Raw genomic sequence first — 13,309 nt, 5'->3', positions numbered from 1 at the left:
TATAACCGATACTGTAATGCTCAATTTCTTAAGAGGGCGGTCTGCACCCTCACCCCGTCAACCGCAGCTGCGGTACATAGATGATAGGTACATAGGTAACTATGGGTAAACTAACGTTCCCTGATGTAACAGGTTGGACGTATTATGAGCGGGCCAAGATCGTGTGCAAGTATTCCTTGAAAATTCGAGAAGCAAACTTCTCCGAAACCCATGAGCTACCACCAGTATGACTGTGACAAACTGTCTTATGATCCGTTTTGACAACGGAGAGAGAGAGAGCAGCGGAAACTGGTGGAGCCAGATACACGATGCTGAATGACCACATGAATGTGAGAGACTCCACCGCCACTGCCCTTGTGATCTGTTTTGTACACATACTGAGCTTTTGTAATTGTGGCGAGATGCCATCATGTATACTTGAGGGTAACCCCCTTCTGTGGACTCACATATGAAACACCTCTGGATTTAATGTCCAGTTTTCAGGATCCAAATCCTGACGGGTGAGATCCTCTGTCTAACAGATTTCCACTCACGTAATGATCTCTTGACATTTTCACATAATGGTGTTCTAAGCCATTGAGGATTAGAGTCACATGCCGCATTACCATGCGGCTTCTTGGTTCTCACTGATTGTTGTGTATGCAACTGCCGTTGCCTTGTTTGACTGCTTAAGGCCAGCGTGAGACAGGCATTAAACATTTACCTGAAACTCATGGTTGTTCTTCTCCACAGAAATCTTTAGTAAAAGGCGAAAGATTTATTCGTTCTGAAGAGAAACCAGAGTATATACCTGGTCAGACTGAAAGCGAATCATGTATTGCATTGTAAAATGCACAGAGTTCTAGGACCTTTATCGACAGCAATCTGTCGTGTTTTAGAACCTTTGTTGCTGATTCTAACTACAAATCCTGACCCTCTGCGACTGTCGTCCAGAGTATATGCACCCTTTTCCCTCTGTGGGAACCGCGAGTGAAGGGTGGCGAACTAAATTGCAAAAACATCTTTATTCTTAATAGGTGAATACACCAATGTACCGCTAGTGTGCGTGTTTTGCACTAATTACTAGACGTACATTTGTTATTGCTGGTGTAGTAGGTAAAAGTCTTTGAGTTACCGTATTTATCATCTTACCTAGGCATTGACATTGTTTAGACGGAATTAGATGTGATTGTTTTCGAACTTGATCTGCTACCGTAGTATACCTTAGTAGCGCAAGTTAAAGGAACTTTGTTGAGACAGAGTTCTTATGTGAGATGAGCTATCATCCCAACCTCACTTTGGTAAATACCCAAAGCGATAAGCAACGGTAGACATGAAATGGTTAATGGTTGTGGCGATTTGCCACCACTAGAACCTGTGAAAAACAAACCGGACTGGGTAAATACGCATTTAAATGCACTTATGCAATTGTGTGGCTCCAATAAGCAAATACTAACCGCAGAAAATCCAATTTCTAACTGTAGTAAATGACTTGCTGATTGATATTGCAACGGAGCTGTTTGGTTTTGCTCAAACAGAGGGGAATAAATACTCTGACTCTGTTGGTGTACTACTGCCTGGTTTATAAACCAGCAAAACTAACTGACAACCTGCCAAACAGTTCAACAGAGGCAGTTTGGTACTTTAAGCTGTAAATAGCTGAGACATGTAAGAGTTGAAGTCATTATACCTCGCCAATGTAACATGTAACGACGGCCGAATTGTAAAAGAGGTCATCAAACCACTGGCTTGCAGACTGTAACGTCCTGTCGTTACAAGGCGTGACTGTTTCTTATAAAGGAATAAAACGCCGTTAGAAGTATACTGTATGCGGTAATGGCTGAATATCATAAAGGGATAAAATGCCGTTACAAGAATATAAAATTTAGGAGCCAACAAGCTCTGGCCTTGTCGCGCTTAACTAGCGACAATGAAACTAACCGGCGTTAGCAGAAGCTTTACAGATATACTCTGCAGCTTATTTTATCCATAGATTGACCCAAATGTATCCTGGGTTTTCCATTATATGAACACTGCCTGCAGTGTATGTTATTATGCAGTCTTAACAGAAATTAACAGACAACATGGTTAAACCTGCAATAGGTTATTCACTGATAGCCTACTGCCAGGCAAAGCCTCATAGATATATTATATATATAAAATGTGCTTAAATATATAATCACAGTTAATACTGAGATTATACACAGTTCTGCCAGCAAAACGCATCCTTATATATTATATATATATATAAATGTGCTGAACATATAATCACATCCCCACTGTCTACAGTTTTATACTGACATTTAAAATGCTGCGCTGCTTGTGAGGTAGTTTGAGCAGCCTATTTTTTCACACATGCAGTCTTTGCTGCTGTTATGGGCATTACCAGCTTCCACCGTGCCTCTTTCTCTGCGGGAAGCCTGCACTAGTGATCGTCTCTGTACTGAGACCGATGGGCGGCCGGACGTAGCTGTGCGGCCATGTTGGAAGCCTGCCCTGGCCCTCTGTATGCAGGCCGGCCGGACGGAGCGGGGGTCATACTGCTACTAAGTATGGCTTACCTGCTGTGTAGCCGTACGGAGCCCTGTGTGCGGCAGGACGGAGCTGGCGGCTACCGGAGCGCGGGGCGGGCGGCCCTTAGTTTGATCTCCCCCTGCTGTTCGGCAGGCGGGAGCTTGGCGGCGACCGGAGCGCTGGGACGGGCGGCTTGAAGTCCCCGTCTGTTACCTAGCGGCTGTTTAGCGTCGTCCGCTTGTCTCCTCAGAAGGTAGTGGCTGGCTTGGCGGGAATGAGCTCCCCCTGCTGTGCGGCGGGACGGAGCTGTATCGCGAGTATCAACTACTGCATATTAACCCCACACATAGCGGGGCGGCAGCCTGCGCTGACCGCCCCGCTTCCCAGCCTACCTTGTAACTCCTGGCTGTGACGGACTTTCTGTATAAGCTCCGTCCAGCTTGTACTTATGGCTGCAACGGGCTTCTTTGTGCAAGCTTGTCAGCTCTGTAGTCCTGGCTGTGACGGGGCTTCCAGTCATCCAGTTCCGTCTGTGGCTGTGAGGGTGCTCTTAGTGAGGACCGACACGCCATGCTGTCTGTGGCTGTGAGGGTGCTCTTTGTGAGGACCGACACGCCATGCTGTCTGTGGCTGTGAGGGTGCTCTTTGTGAGGACCGACACGCCATGCGCTGCCCGTGCAGCGGCACTATCCCGGACCCATGTTTTTCCTGAAACTGGGAAGGGATGTGCAAAGTGTAAAAAATAAAAATTAAAAATAAAATTTAAAATAAAAATCCAAGTGTGGCTATACCACAAGCCGATGTTCGTGCTGTGAGCACCGAAAAAACACTGAGATAGTACACTGAGGTACTCGGGGATATGGAGGGGTGGGAGGGTCCTAAATTTGAATATTCAGTGCCTTTGTTCGGCTCCGCCCGTCCATATCCCAAGAGTACTCCAGTGACCCCTAGTGGATGAAAAAGAAAGAGAGATATCGGCAAGGAAAAGCTGTATTGTACCTTTGCATTTTTCTCCCAAACGAAGGACACTAGAATGAAAATTTTAAAGCCTCCTGTTAGTGCTTCATCTACACGTTATAGCCCTGAATTTTCCAATGCCTATCTCTTTGCAAAAGAGAGATATCGGCAAGGAAAAGCTGTATTGTACCTTTGCATTTTTCTCCCAAACGAAAGACACTAGAATGAAAATTTTAAAGCCTCCTGTTAGTGCTTCATCTACACGTTATAGCCCTGAATTTTCCAATGCCTATCTCTTTGCAAAAGAGAGATATCGGCAAGGAAAAGCTGTATTGTACCTTTGCATTTTTCTCCCAAACGAAGGACACTAGAATGAAAATTTAAAAGCCTCCTGTTAGTGCTTCATCTACACGGTATAGCCCTGAATTTTCCAATGCCTAGCTCTTTGCAAAAGAGAGATATTGGCAAGGAAAAGCTGTATTGTACCTTTGCATTTTTCTCTCAAACGAAAGACACTAGAATGAAAATTTTAAAGCCTCCTGTTAGTGCTTCATCTACACGTTATAGCCCTGCATTTTCCAATGCCTATCTCTTTGCAAAAGAGAGATATCGGCAAGGAAAAGCAGCATTGTACTTTTGCATTTTTCTCCCAAACGAAAGACACTAGAATGAAAATTTTAAAGCCTCCTGTTAGTGCTTCATCTACACGTTATAGCCCTGAATTTTCCAATGCCTATCTCTTTGCAAAAGAGAGATATCGGCAAGGAAAAGCTGTATTGTACCTTTGCATTTTTCTCCCAAACGAAGGACACTAGATTGAAAATTTTAAAGCCTCCTATTAGTGCTTCATCTACACGTTATAGCCCTGAATTTTCCAATGCCTATCTCTTTGCAAAAGAGAGATATCGGCAAGGAAAAGCTGTATTGTACCTTTGCATTTTTCTCCCAAACGAAGGACACTAGAATGAAAATTTAAAAGCCTCCTGTTAGTGCTTCATCTACACGTTATAGCCCTGAATTTTCCAATGCCTATCTCTTTGCAAAAGAGAGATATCGGCAAGGAAAAGCTGTATTGTACCTTTGCATTTTTCTCCCAAACGAAAGACACTAGAATGAAAATTTTAAAGCCTCCTGTTAGTGCTTCATCTACACGTTATAGCCCTGAATTTTCCAATGCCTATCTCTTTGCAAAAGAGAGATATCGGCAAGGAAAAGCTGTATTGTACCTTTGCATTTTTCTCCCAAACGAAGGACACTAGAATGAAAATTTAAAAGCCTCCTGTTAGTGCTTCATCTACACGGTATAGCCCTGAATTTTCCAATGCCTAGCTCTTTGCAAAAGAGATATTGGCAAGGAAAAGCTGTATTGTACCTTTGCATTTTTCTCTCAAACGAAAGACACTAGAATGAAAATTTTAAAGCCTCCTGTTAGTGCTTCATCTACACGTTATAGCCCTGAATTTTCCAATGCCTATCTCTTTGCAAAAGAGAGATATCGGCAAGGAAAAGCTGTATTGTACCTTTGCATTTTTCTCCCAAACGAAGGACACTAGAATGAAAATTTAAAAGCCTCCTGTTAGTGCTTCATCTACACGGTATAGCCCTGAATTTTCCAATGCCTAGCTCTTTGCAAAAGAGAGATATTGGCAAGAAAAAGCTGTATTGTACCTTTGCATTTTTCTCCCAAACGAAGGACACTAGAATGAAAATTTTAAAGCCTCCTGTTATTGCTTCATCTACACATTATAGCCCTGAATTTTCCAATGCCTATCTCTTTGCAAAAGAGAGATATCGGCAAGGAAAAGCTGTATTGTACCTTTGCATTTTTCTCCCAAACAAAAGACACTAGAATGAAAATTTAAAAGCCTCCTGTTAGTGCTTCATCTACACGTTATAGCCCTGAATTTTCCAATGCCTATCTCTTTGCAAAAGAGAGATATCGGCAAGGAAAAGCTGTATTGTACCTTTGCATTTTTCTCCCAAACGAAGGACACTAGAATGAAAATTTTAAAGCCTCCTGTTATTGCTTCATCTACACATTATAGCCCTGAATTTTCCAATGCCTATCTCTTTGCAAAAGAGAGATATCGGCAAGGAAAAGCTGTATTGTACCTTTGCATTTTTCTCCCAAACAAAAGACACTAGAATGAAAATTTTAAAGCCTCCTGTTAGTGCTTCATCTACACGTTATAGCCCTGAATTTTACAATGCCTATCTCTTTGCAAAAGAGAGATATCGGCAAGGAAAAGCAGCATTGTACTTTTGCATTTTTCTCCCAAACGAAAGACACTAGAATGAAAATTTTAAAGCCTCCTGTTAGTGCTTCATCTACACGTTATAGCCCTGAATTTTCCAATGCCTATCTCTTTGCAAAAGAGAGATATCGGCAAGGAAAAGCTGTATTGTACCTTTGCATTTTTCTCCCAAACGAAGGACACTAGATTGAAAATTTTAAAGCCTCCTATTAGTGCTTCATCTACACGTTATAGCCCTGAATTTTCCAATGCCTATCTCTTTGCAAAAGAGAGATATCGGCAAGGAAAAGCTGTATTGTACCTTTGCATTTTTCTCCCAAACGAAGGCCACTAGAATGAAAATTTAAAAGCCTCCTGTTAGTGCTTCATCTACACGTTATAGCCCTGAATTTTCCAATGCCTATCTCTTTGCAAAAGAGAGATATCGGCAAGGAAAAGCTGTATTGTACCTTTGCATTTTTCTCCCAAACGAAAGACACTAGAATGAAAATTTTAAAGCCTCCTGTTAGTGCTTCATCTACACGTTATAGCCCTGAATTTTCCAATGCCTATCTCTTTGCAAAAGAGAGATATCGGCAAGGAAAAGCTGTATTGTACCTTTGCATTTTTCTCCCAAACGAAGGACACTAGAATGAAAATTTAAAAGCCTCCTGTTAGTGCTTCATCTACACGGTATAGCCCTGAATTTTCCAATGCCTAGCTCTTTGCAAAAGAGATATTGGCAAGGAAAAGCTGTATTGTACCTTTGCATTTTTCTCTCAAACGAAAGACACTAGAATGAAAATTTTAAAGCCTCCTGTTAGTGCTTCATCTACACGTTATAGCCCTGCATTTTCCAATGCCTATCTCTTTGCAAAAGAGAGATATCGGCAAGGAAAAGCTGTATTGTACCTTTGCATTTTTCTCCCAAACGAAGGACACTAGATTGAAAATTTTAAAGCCTCCTATTAGTGCTTCATCTACACGTTATAGCCCTGAATTTTACAATGCCTATCTCTTTGCAAAAGAGAGATATCGGCAAGGAAAAGCTGTATTGTACCTTTGCATTTTTCGCCCAAACGAAGGACACTAGAATGAAAATTTTAAAGCCTCCTGTTAGTGCTTCATCTACACGTTATAGCCCTGAATTTTCCAATGCCTATCTCTGTGCAAAAGAGAGATATCGGCAAGGAAATGCTGTATTGTACCTTTGCATTTTTCTCCCAAACGAAAGACACTAGAATGAAAATTTTAAAGCCTCCTGTTAGTGCTTCATCTACACGTTATAGCCCTGCATTTTCCAATGCCTATCTCTTTGCAAAAGAGAGATATCGGCAAGGAAAAGCTGTATTGTACCTTTGCATTTTTCTCCCAAACGAAAGACACTAGAATGAAAATTTTAAAGCCTCCTGTTAGTGCTTCATCTACACGTTATAGCCCTGCATTTTCCAATGCCTAGCTCTTTGCAAAAGAGAGATATCGGCAAGGAAAAGCAGCATTGTACCTTTGCATTTTTCTCCCAAACGAAAGACACTAGAATGAAAATTGTAAAGCTTCCTGTTAGTGCTTCATCTACACGTTATAGCCCTGAATTTTCCAATGCCTAGCTCTTTGCAAAAGAGAGATATCGGCAAGGAAAAGCTGTATTGTACCTTTGCATTTTTCTCCCAAACGAAGGACACTAGATTGAAAATTTTAAAGCCTCCTATTAGTGCTTCATCTACACGTTATAGCCCTGAATTTTCCAATGCCTAGCTCTTTGCAAAAGAGAGATATCGGCAAGGAAAAGCGGTATTGTACCTTTGCATTTTTCTCCCAAACGAAAGACACTAGAATGAAAATTTTAAAGCCTCCTGTTAGTGCTTCATCTACACGTTATAGCCCTGAATTTTCCAATGCCTATCTCTTTGCAAAAGAGAGATATCGGCAAGGAAAGGCTGTATTGTACCTTTGCATTTTTCTCCCAAACGAAGGACACTAGAATGAAAATTTTAAAGCCTCCTATTAGTGCTTCATCTACACGTTATAGCCCTTAATTTTCCAATGCCTATCTCTTTGCAAAAGAGAGATATCGGCAAGGAAAAGCTGTATTGTACCTTTGCAGTTTTCTCCCAAACGAAGGACACTAGAATTAAAATTTTAAAGCCTCCTGTTAGTGCTTCATCTACACGTTATAGCCCTGAATTTTCCAATGCCTATCTCTTTGCAAAAGAGAGATATCGGCATGGAAAAGCTGTATTGTACCTTTGCATTTTTCTCCCAAACGAAGGACACTAGAATGAAAATTTAAAAGCCTCCTGTTAGTGCTTCATCTACACGTTATAGCCCTGCATTTTCCAATGCCTAGCTCTTTGCAAAAGAGAGATATCGGCAAGGAAAAGCAGCATTGTACTTTTGCATTTTTCTCCCAAACGAAAGACACTAGAATGAAAATTTTAAAGCCTCCTGTTAGTGCTTCATCTACACGTTATAGCCCTGAATTTTCCAATGCCTAGCTCTGCAAAAGAGAGATATTGGCAAGGAAAAGCTGTATTGTACCTTTGCATTTTTCTCCCAAACGAAGGACACTAGATTGAAAATTTTAAAGCCTCCTATTAGTGCTTCATCTACACGTTATAGCCCTGAATTTTCCAATGCCTATCTCTTTGCAAAAGAGAGATATCGGCAAGGAAAAGCTGTATTGTACCTTTGCATTTTTCTCCCAAACGAAGGACACTAGAATGAAAATTTTAAAGCCTCCTGTTATTGCTTCATCTACACATTATAGCCCTGAATTTTCCAATGCCTATCTCTTTGCAAAAGAGAGATATCGGCAAGGAAAAGCTGTATTGTACCTTTGCATTTTTCTCCCAAACGAAAGACACTAGAATGAAAATTTTAAAGCCTCCTGTTAGTGCTTCATCTACACGTTATAGCCCTGAATTTTACAATGCCTATCTCTTTGCAAAAGAGAGATATCGGCAAGGAAAAGCTGTATTGTACCTTTGCATTTTTCTCCCAAACGAAGGACACTAGAATGAAAATTTTAAAGCCTCCTGTTAGTGCTTCATCTACACGTTATAGCCCTGAATTTTCCAATGCCTATCTCTTTTCAAAAGAGAGATATCGGCAAGGAAAAGCTGTATTGTACCTTTGCATTTTTCTCCCAAACGAAAGACACTAGAATGAAAATTTTAAAGCCTCCTGTTAGTGCTTCATCTACACGTTATAGCCCTGAATTTTCCAATGCCTATCTCTTTGCAAAAGAGAGATATCGGCAAGGAAAAGCTGTATTGTACCTTTGCATTTTTCTCCCAAACGAAGGACACTAGAATGAAAATTTAAAAGCCTCCTGTTAGTGCTTCATCTACACGGTATAGCCCTGAATTTTCCAATGCCTAGCTCTTTGCAAAAGAGAGATATTGGCAAGGAAAAGCTGTATTGTACCTTTGCATTTTTCTCTCAAACGAAAGACACTAGAATGAAAATTTTAAAGCCTCCTGTTAGTGCTTCATCTACACGTTATAGCCCTGCATTTTCCAATGCCTATCTCTTTGCAAAAGAGAGATATCAGCAAGGAAAAGCAGCATTGTACTTTTGCATTTTTCTCCCAAACGAAAGACACTAGAATGAAAATTTTAAAGCCTCCTGTTAGTGCTTCATCTACACGTTATAGCCCTGAATTTTCCAATGCCTATCTCTTTGCAAAAGAGAGATATCGGCAAGGAAAAGCTGTATTGTACCTTTGCATTTTTCTCCCAAACGAAGGACACTAGATTGAAAATTTTAAAGCCTCCTATTAGTGCTTCATCTACACGTTATAGCCCTGAATTTTCCAATGCCTATCTCTTTGCAAAAGAGAGATATCGGCAAGGAAAAGCTGTATTGTACCTTTGCATTTTTCTCCCAAACGAAGGACACTAGAATGAAAATTTAAAAGCCTCCTGTTAGTGCTTCATCTACACGTTATAGCCCTGAATTTTCCAATGCCTATCTCTTTGCAAAAGAGAGATATCGGCAAGGAAAAGCTGTATTGTACCTTTGCATTTTTCTCCCAAACGAAGGACACTAGAATGAAAATTTTAAAGCCTCCTGTTATTGCTTCATCTACACGTTATAGCCCTGAATTTTCAAAATGCCTATCTCTTTGCAAAAGAGAGATATCGGCAAGGAAAAGCTGTATTGTACCTTTGCATTTTTCTCCCAAACGAAAGACACTAGAATGAAAATTTTAAAGCCTCCTGTTAGTGCTTCATCTACACGTTATAGCCCTGAATTTTACAATGCCTATCTCTTTGCAAAAGAGAGATATCGGCAAGGAAAAGCTGTATTGTACCTTTGCATTTTTCTCCCAAACGAAGGACACTAGAATGAAAATTTTAAAGCCTCCTGTTAGTGCTTCATCTACACGTTATAGCCCTGAATTTTCCAATGCCTATCTCTTTGCAAAAGAGAGATATCGGCAAGGAAAAGCTGTATTGTACCTTTGCATTTTTCTCCCAAACGAAAGACACTAGAATGAAAATTTTAAAGCCTCCTGTTAGTGCTTCATCTACACGTTATAGCCCTGAATTTTCCAATGCCTATCTCTTTGCAAAAGAGAGATATCGGCAAGGAAAAGCTGTATTGTACCTTTGCATTTTTCTCCCAAACGAAGGACACTAGAATGTAAATTTAAAAGCCTCCTGTTAGTGCTTCATCTACACGTTATAGCCCTGAATTTTCCAATGCCTAGCTCTTTGCAAAAGAGAGATATTGGCAAGGAAAAGCTGTATTGTACCTTTGCATTTTTCTCTCAAACGAAAGACACTAGAATGAAAATTTTAAAGCCTCCTGTTAGTGCTTCATCTACACGTTATAGCCCTGCATTTTCCAATGCCTATCTCTTTGCAAAAGAGAGATATCGGCAAGGAAAAGCAGCATTGTACTTTTGCATTTTTCTCCCAAACGAAAGACACTAGAATGAAAATTTTAAAGCCTCCTGTTAGTGCTTCATCTACACGTTATAACCCTGAATTTTCCAATGCCTATCTCTTTGCAAAAGAGAGATATCGGCAAGGAAAAGCTGTATTGTACCTTTGCATTTTTCTCTCAAACGAAGGACACTAGATTGAAAATTTTAAAGCCTCCTATTAGTGCTTCATCTATACGTTATAGCCCTGAATTTTCCAATGCCTATCTCTTTGCAAAAGAGAGATATCGGCAAGGAAAAGCTGTATTGTACCTTTGCATTTTTCTCCCAAACGAAGGACACTAGAATGAAAATTTTAAAGCCTCCTGTTAGTGCTTCATCTACACGTTATAGCCCTGCATTTTCCAATGCCTATCTCTTTGCAAAAGAGAGATATCGGCAAGGAAAAGCAGCATTGTACTTTTGCATTTTTCTCCCAAACGAAAGACACTAGAATGAAAATTTTAAAGCCTCCTGTTAGTGCTTCATCTGCACGTTATAGCCCTGAATTTTCCAATGCCTATCTCTTTGCAAAAGAGATATATTGGCAAGGAAAAACTGTATTGTACCTTTGCATTTTTCTCCCAAACGAAAGACACTAGAATGAAAATTTTAAAGCCTCCTGTTAGTGCTTCATCTACACGTTATAGCCCTGAATTTTCCAATGCCTATCTCTTTGCAAAAGAGAGATATCGGCAAGGAAAAGCTGTATTGTACCTTTGCATTTTTCTCCCAAACGAAGGACACTAGAATGAAAATTTTAAAGCCTCCTGTTAGTGCTTCATCTACACGTTATAGCCCTGAATTTTCCAATGCCTATCTCTTTGCAAAAGAGAGATATCGGCAAGGAAAAGCTGTATTGTACCTTTGCATTTTTCTCCCAAACGAAAGACACTAGAATGAAAATTTTAAAGCCTCCTGTTAGGGCTTCATCTACACGTTATAGCCCTGAATTTTCCAATGCCTATCTCTTTGCAAAAGAGAGATATCGGCATGGAAAAGCTGTATTGTACCTTTGCATTTTTCTCCCAAACGAAGGACACTAGAATGAAAATTTAAAAGCCTCCTGTTAGTGCTTCATCTACACGTTATAGCCCTGCATTTTCCAATGCCTAGCTCTTTGCAAAAGAGAGATATCGGCAAGGAAAAGCAGCATTGTACTTTTGCATTTTTCTCCCAAACGAAAGACACTAGAATGAAAATTTTAAAGCCTCCTGTTAGTGCTTCATCTACACGTTATAGCCCTGAATTTTCCAATGCCTAGCTCTTTGCAAAAGAGAGATATTGGCAAGGAAAAGCTGTATTGTACCTTTGCATTTTTCTCCCAAACGAAGGACACTAGATTGAAAATTTTAAAGCCTCCTATTAGTGCTTCATCTACACGTTATAGCCCTGAATTTTCCAATGCCTATCTCTTTGCAAAAGAGAGATATCGGCAAGGAAAAGCTGTATTGTACCTTTGCATTTTTCTCCCAAACGAAGGACACTAGAATGAAAATTTTAAAGCCTCCTGTTATTGCTTCATCTACACATTATAGCCCTGAATTTTCCAATGCCTATCTCTTTGCAAAAGAGAGATATCGGCAAGGAAAAGCTGTATTGTACCTTTGCATTTTTCTCCCAAACAAAAGACACTAGAATGAAAATTTTAAAGCCTCCTGTTAGTGCTTCATCTACACGTTATAGCCCTGAATTTTACAATGCCTATCTCTTTGCAAAAGAGAGATATCGGCAAGGAAAAGCTGTATTGTACCTTTGCATTTTTCTCCCAAACGAAGGACACTAGAATGAAAATTTTAAAGCCTCCTGTTAGTGCTTCATCTACACGTTATAGCCCTGAATTTTCCAATGCCTATCTCTTTGCAAAAGAGAGATATCGGCAAGGAAAAGCTGTATTGTACCTTTGCATTTTTCTCCCAAACGAAAGACACTAGAATGAAAATTTTAAAGCCTCCTGTTAGTGCTTCATCTACACGTTATAGCCCTGAATTTTCCAATGCCTATCTCTTTGCAAAAGAGAGATATCGGCAAGGAAAAGCTGTATTGTACCTTTGCATTTTTCTCCCAAACGAAGGACACTAGAATGAAAATTTAAAAGCCTCCTGTTAGTGCTTCATCTACACGGTATAGCCCTGAATTTTCCAATGCCTAGCTCTTTGCAAAAGAGAGATATTGGCAAGGAAAAGCTGTATTGTACCTTTGCATTTTTCTCTCAAACGAAAGACACTAGAATGAAAATTTTAAAGCCTCCTGTTAGTGCTTCATCTACACGTTATAGCCCTGCATTTTCCAATGCCTATCTCTTTGCAAAAGAGAGATATCGGCAAGGAAAAGCAGCATTGTACTTTTGCATTTTTCTCCCAAACGAAAGACACTAGAATGAAAATTTTAAAGCCTCCTGTTAGTGCTTCATCTACACGTTATAGCCCTGAATTTTCCAATGCCTATCTCTTTGCAAAAGAGAGATATCGGCAAGGAAAAGCTGTATTGTACCTTTGCATTTTTCTCCCAAACGAAGGACACTAGAATGAAAATTTAAAAGCCTCCTGTTAGTGCTTCATCTACACGTTATAGCCCTGAATTTTCCAATGCCTATCTCTTTGCAAAAGAGAGATATCGGCAAGGAAAAGCTGTATTGTACCTTTGCATTTTTCTCCCAAACGAAAGACACTAGAATGAAAATTTTAAAGCCTCC

The 13,309-nt window shown here is 40.1% G+C and overlaps 1 non-coding gene across 1 annotated transcript; it reads right to left on the bottom strand.

Annotated features, from left to right (window-relative positions):
• Positions 1-671: 671 nt before the first annotated feature.
• Positions 672-786, bottom strand: LOC134992087 (U5 spliceosomal RNA). The gene has a single exon (XR_010196280.1). It is a non-coding gene; the product is annotated as a U5 spliceosomal RNA (small nuclear RNA).
• Between the last annotated feature and the right edge of the window lie 12,523 nt (positions 787-13,309).

Source organism: Pseudophryne corroboree, unplaced genomic scaffold (assembly GCF_028390025.1).
Source record: "Pseudophryne corroboree isolate aPseCor3 unplaced genomic scaffold, aPseCor3.hap2 scaffold_121, whole genome shotgun sequence".
NCBI classification, from domain to species: Eukaryota; Metazoa; Chordata; class Amphibia; order Anura; family Myobatrachidae; genus Pseudophryne; species Pseudophryne corroboree.
The sequence above is the reverse complement of the archived record's forward strand: the minus strand, read 5'-3'. Positions and strand labels throughout refer to the sequence as shown.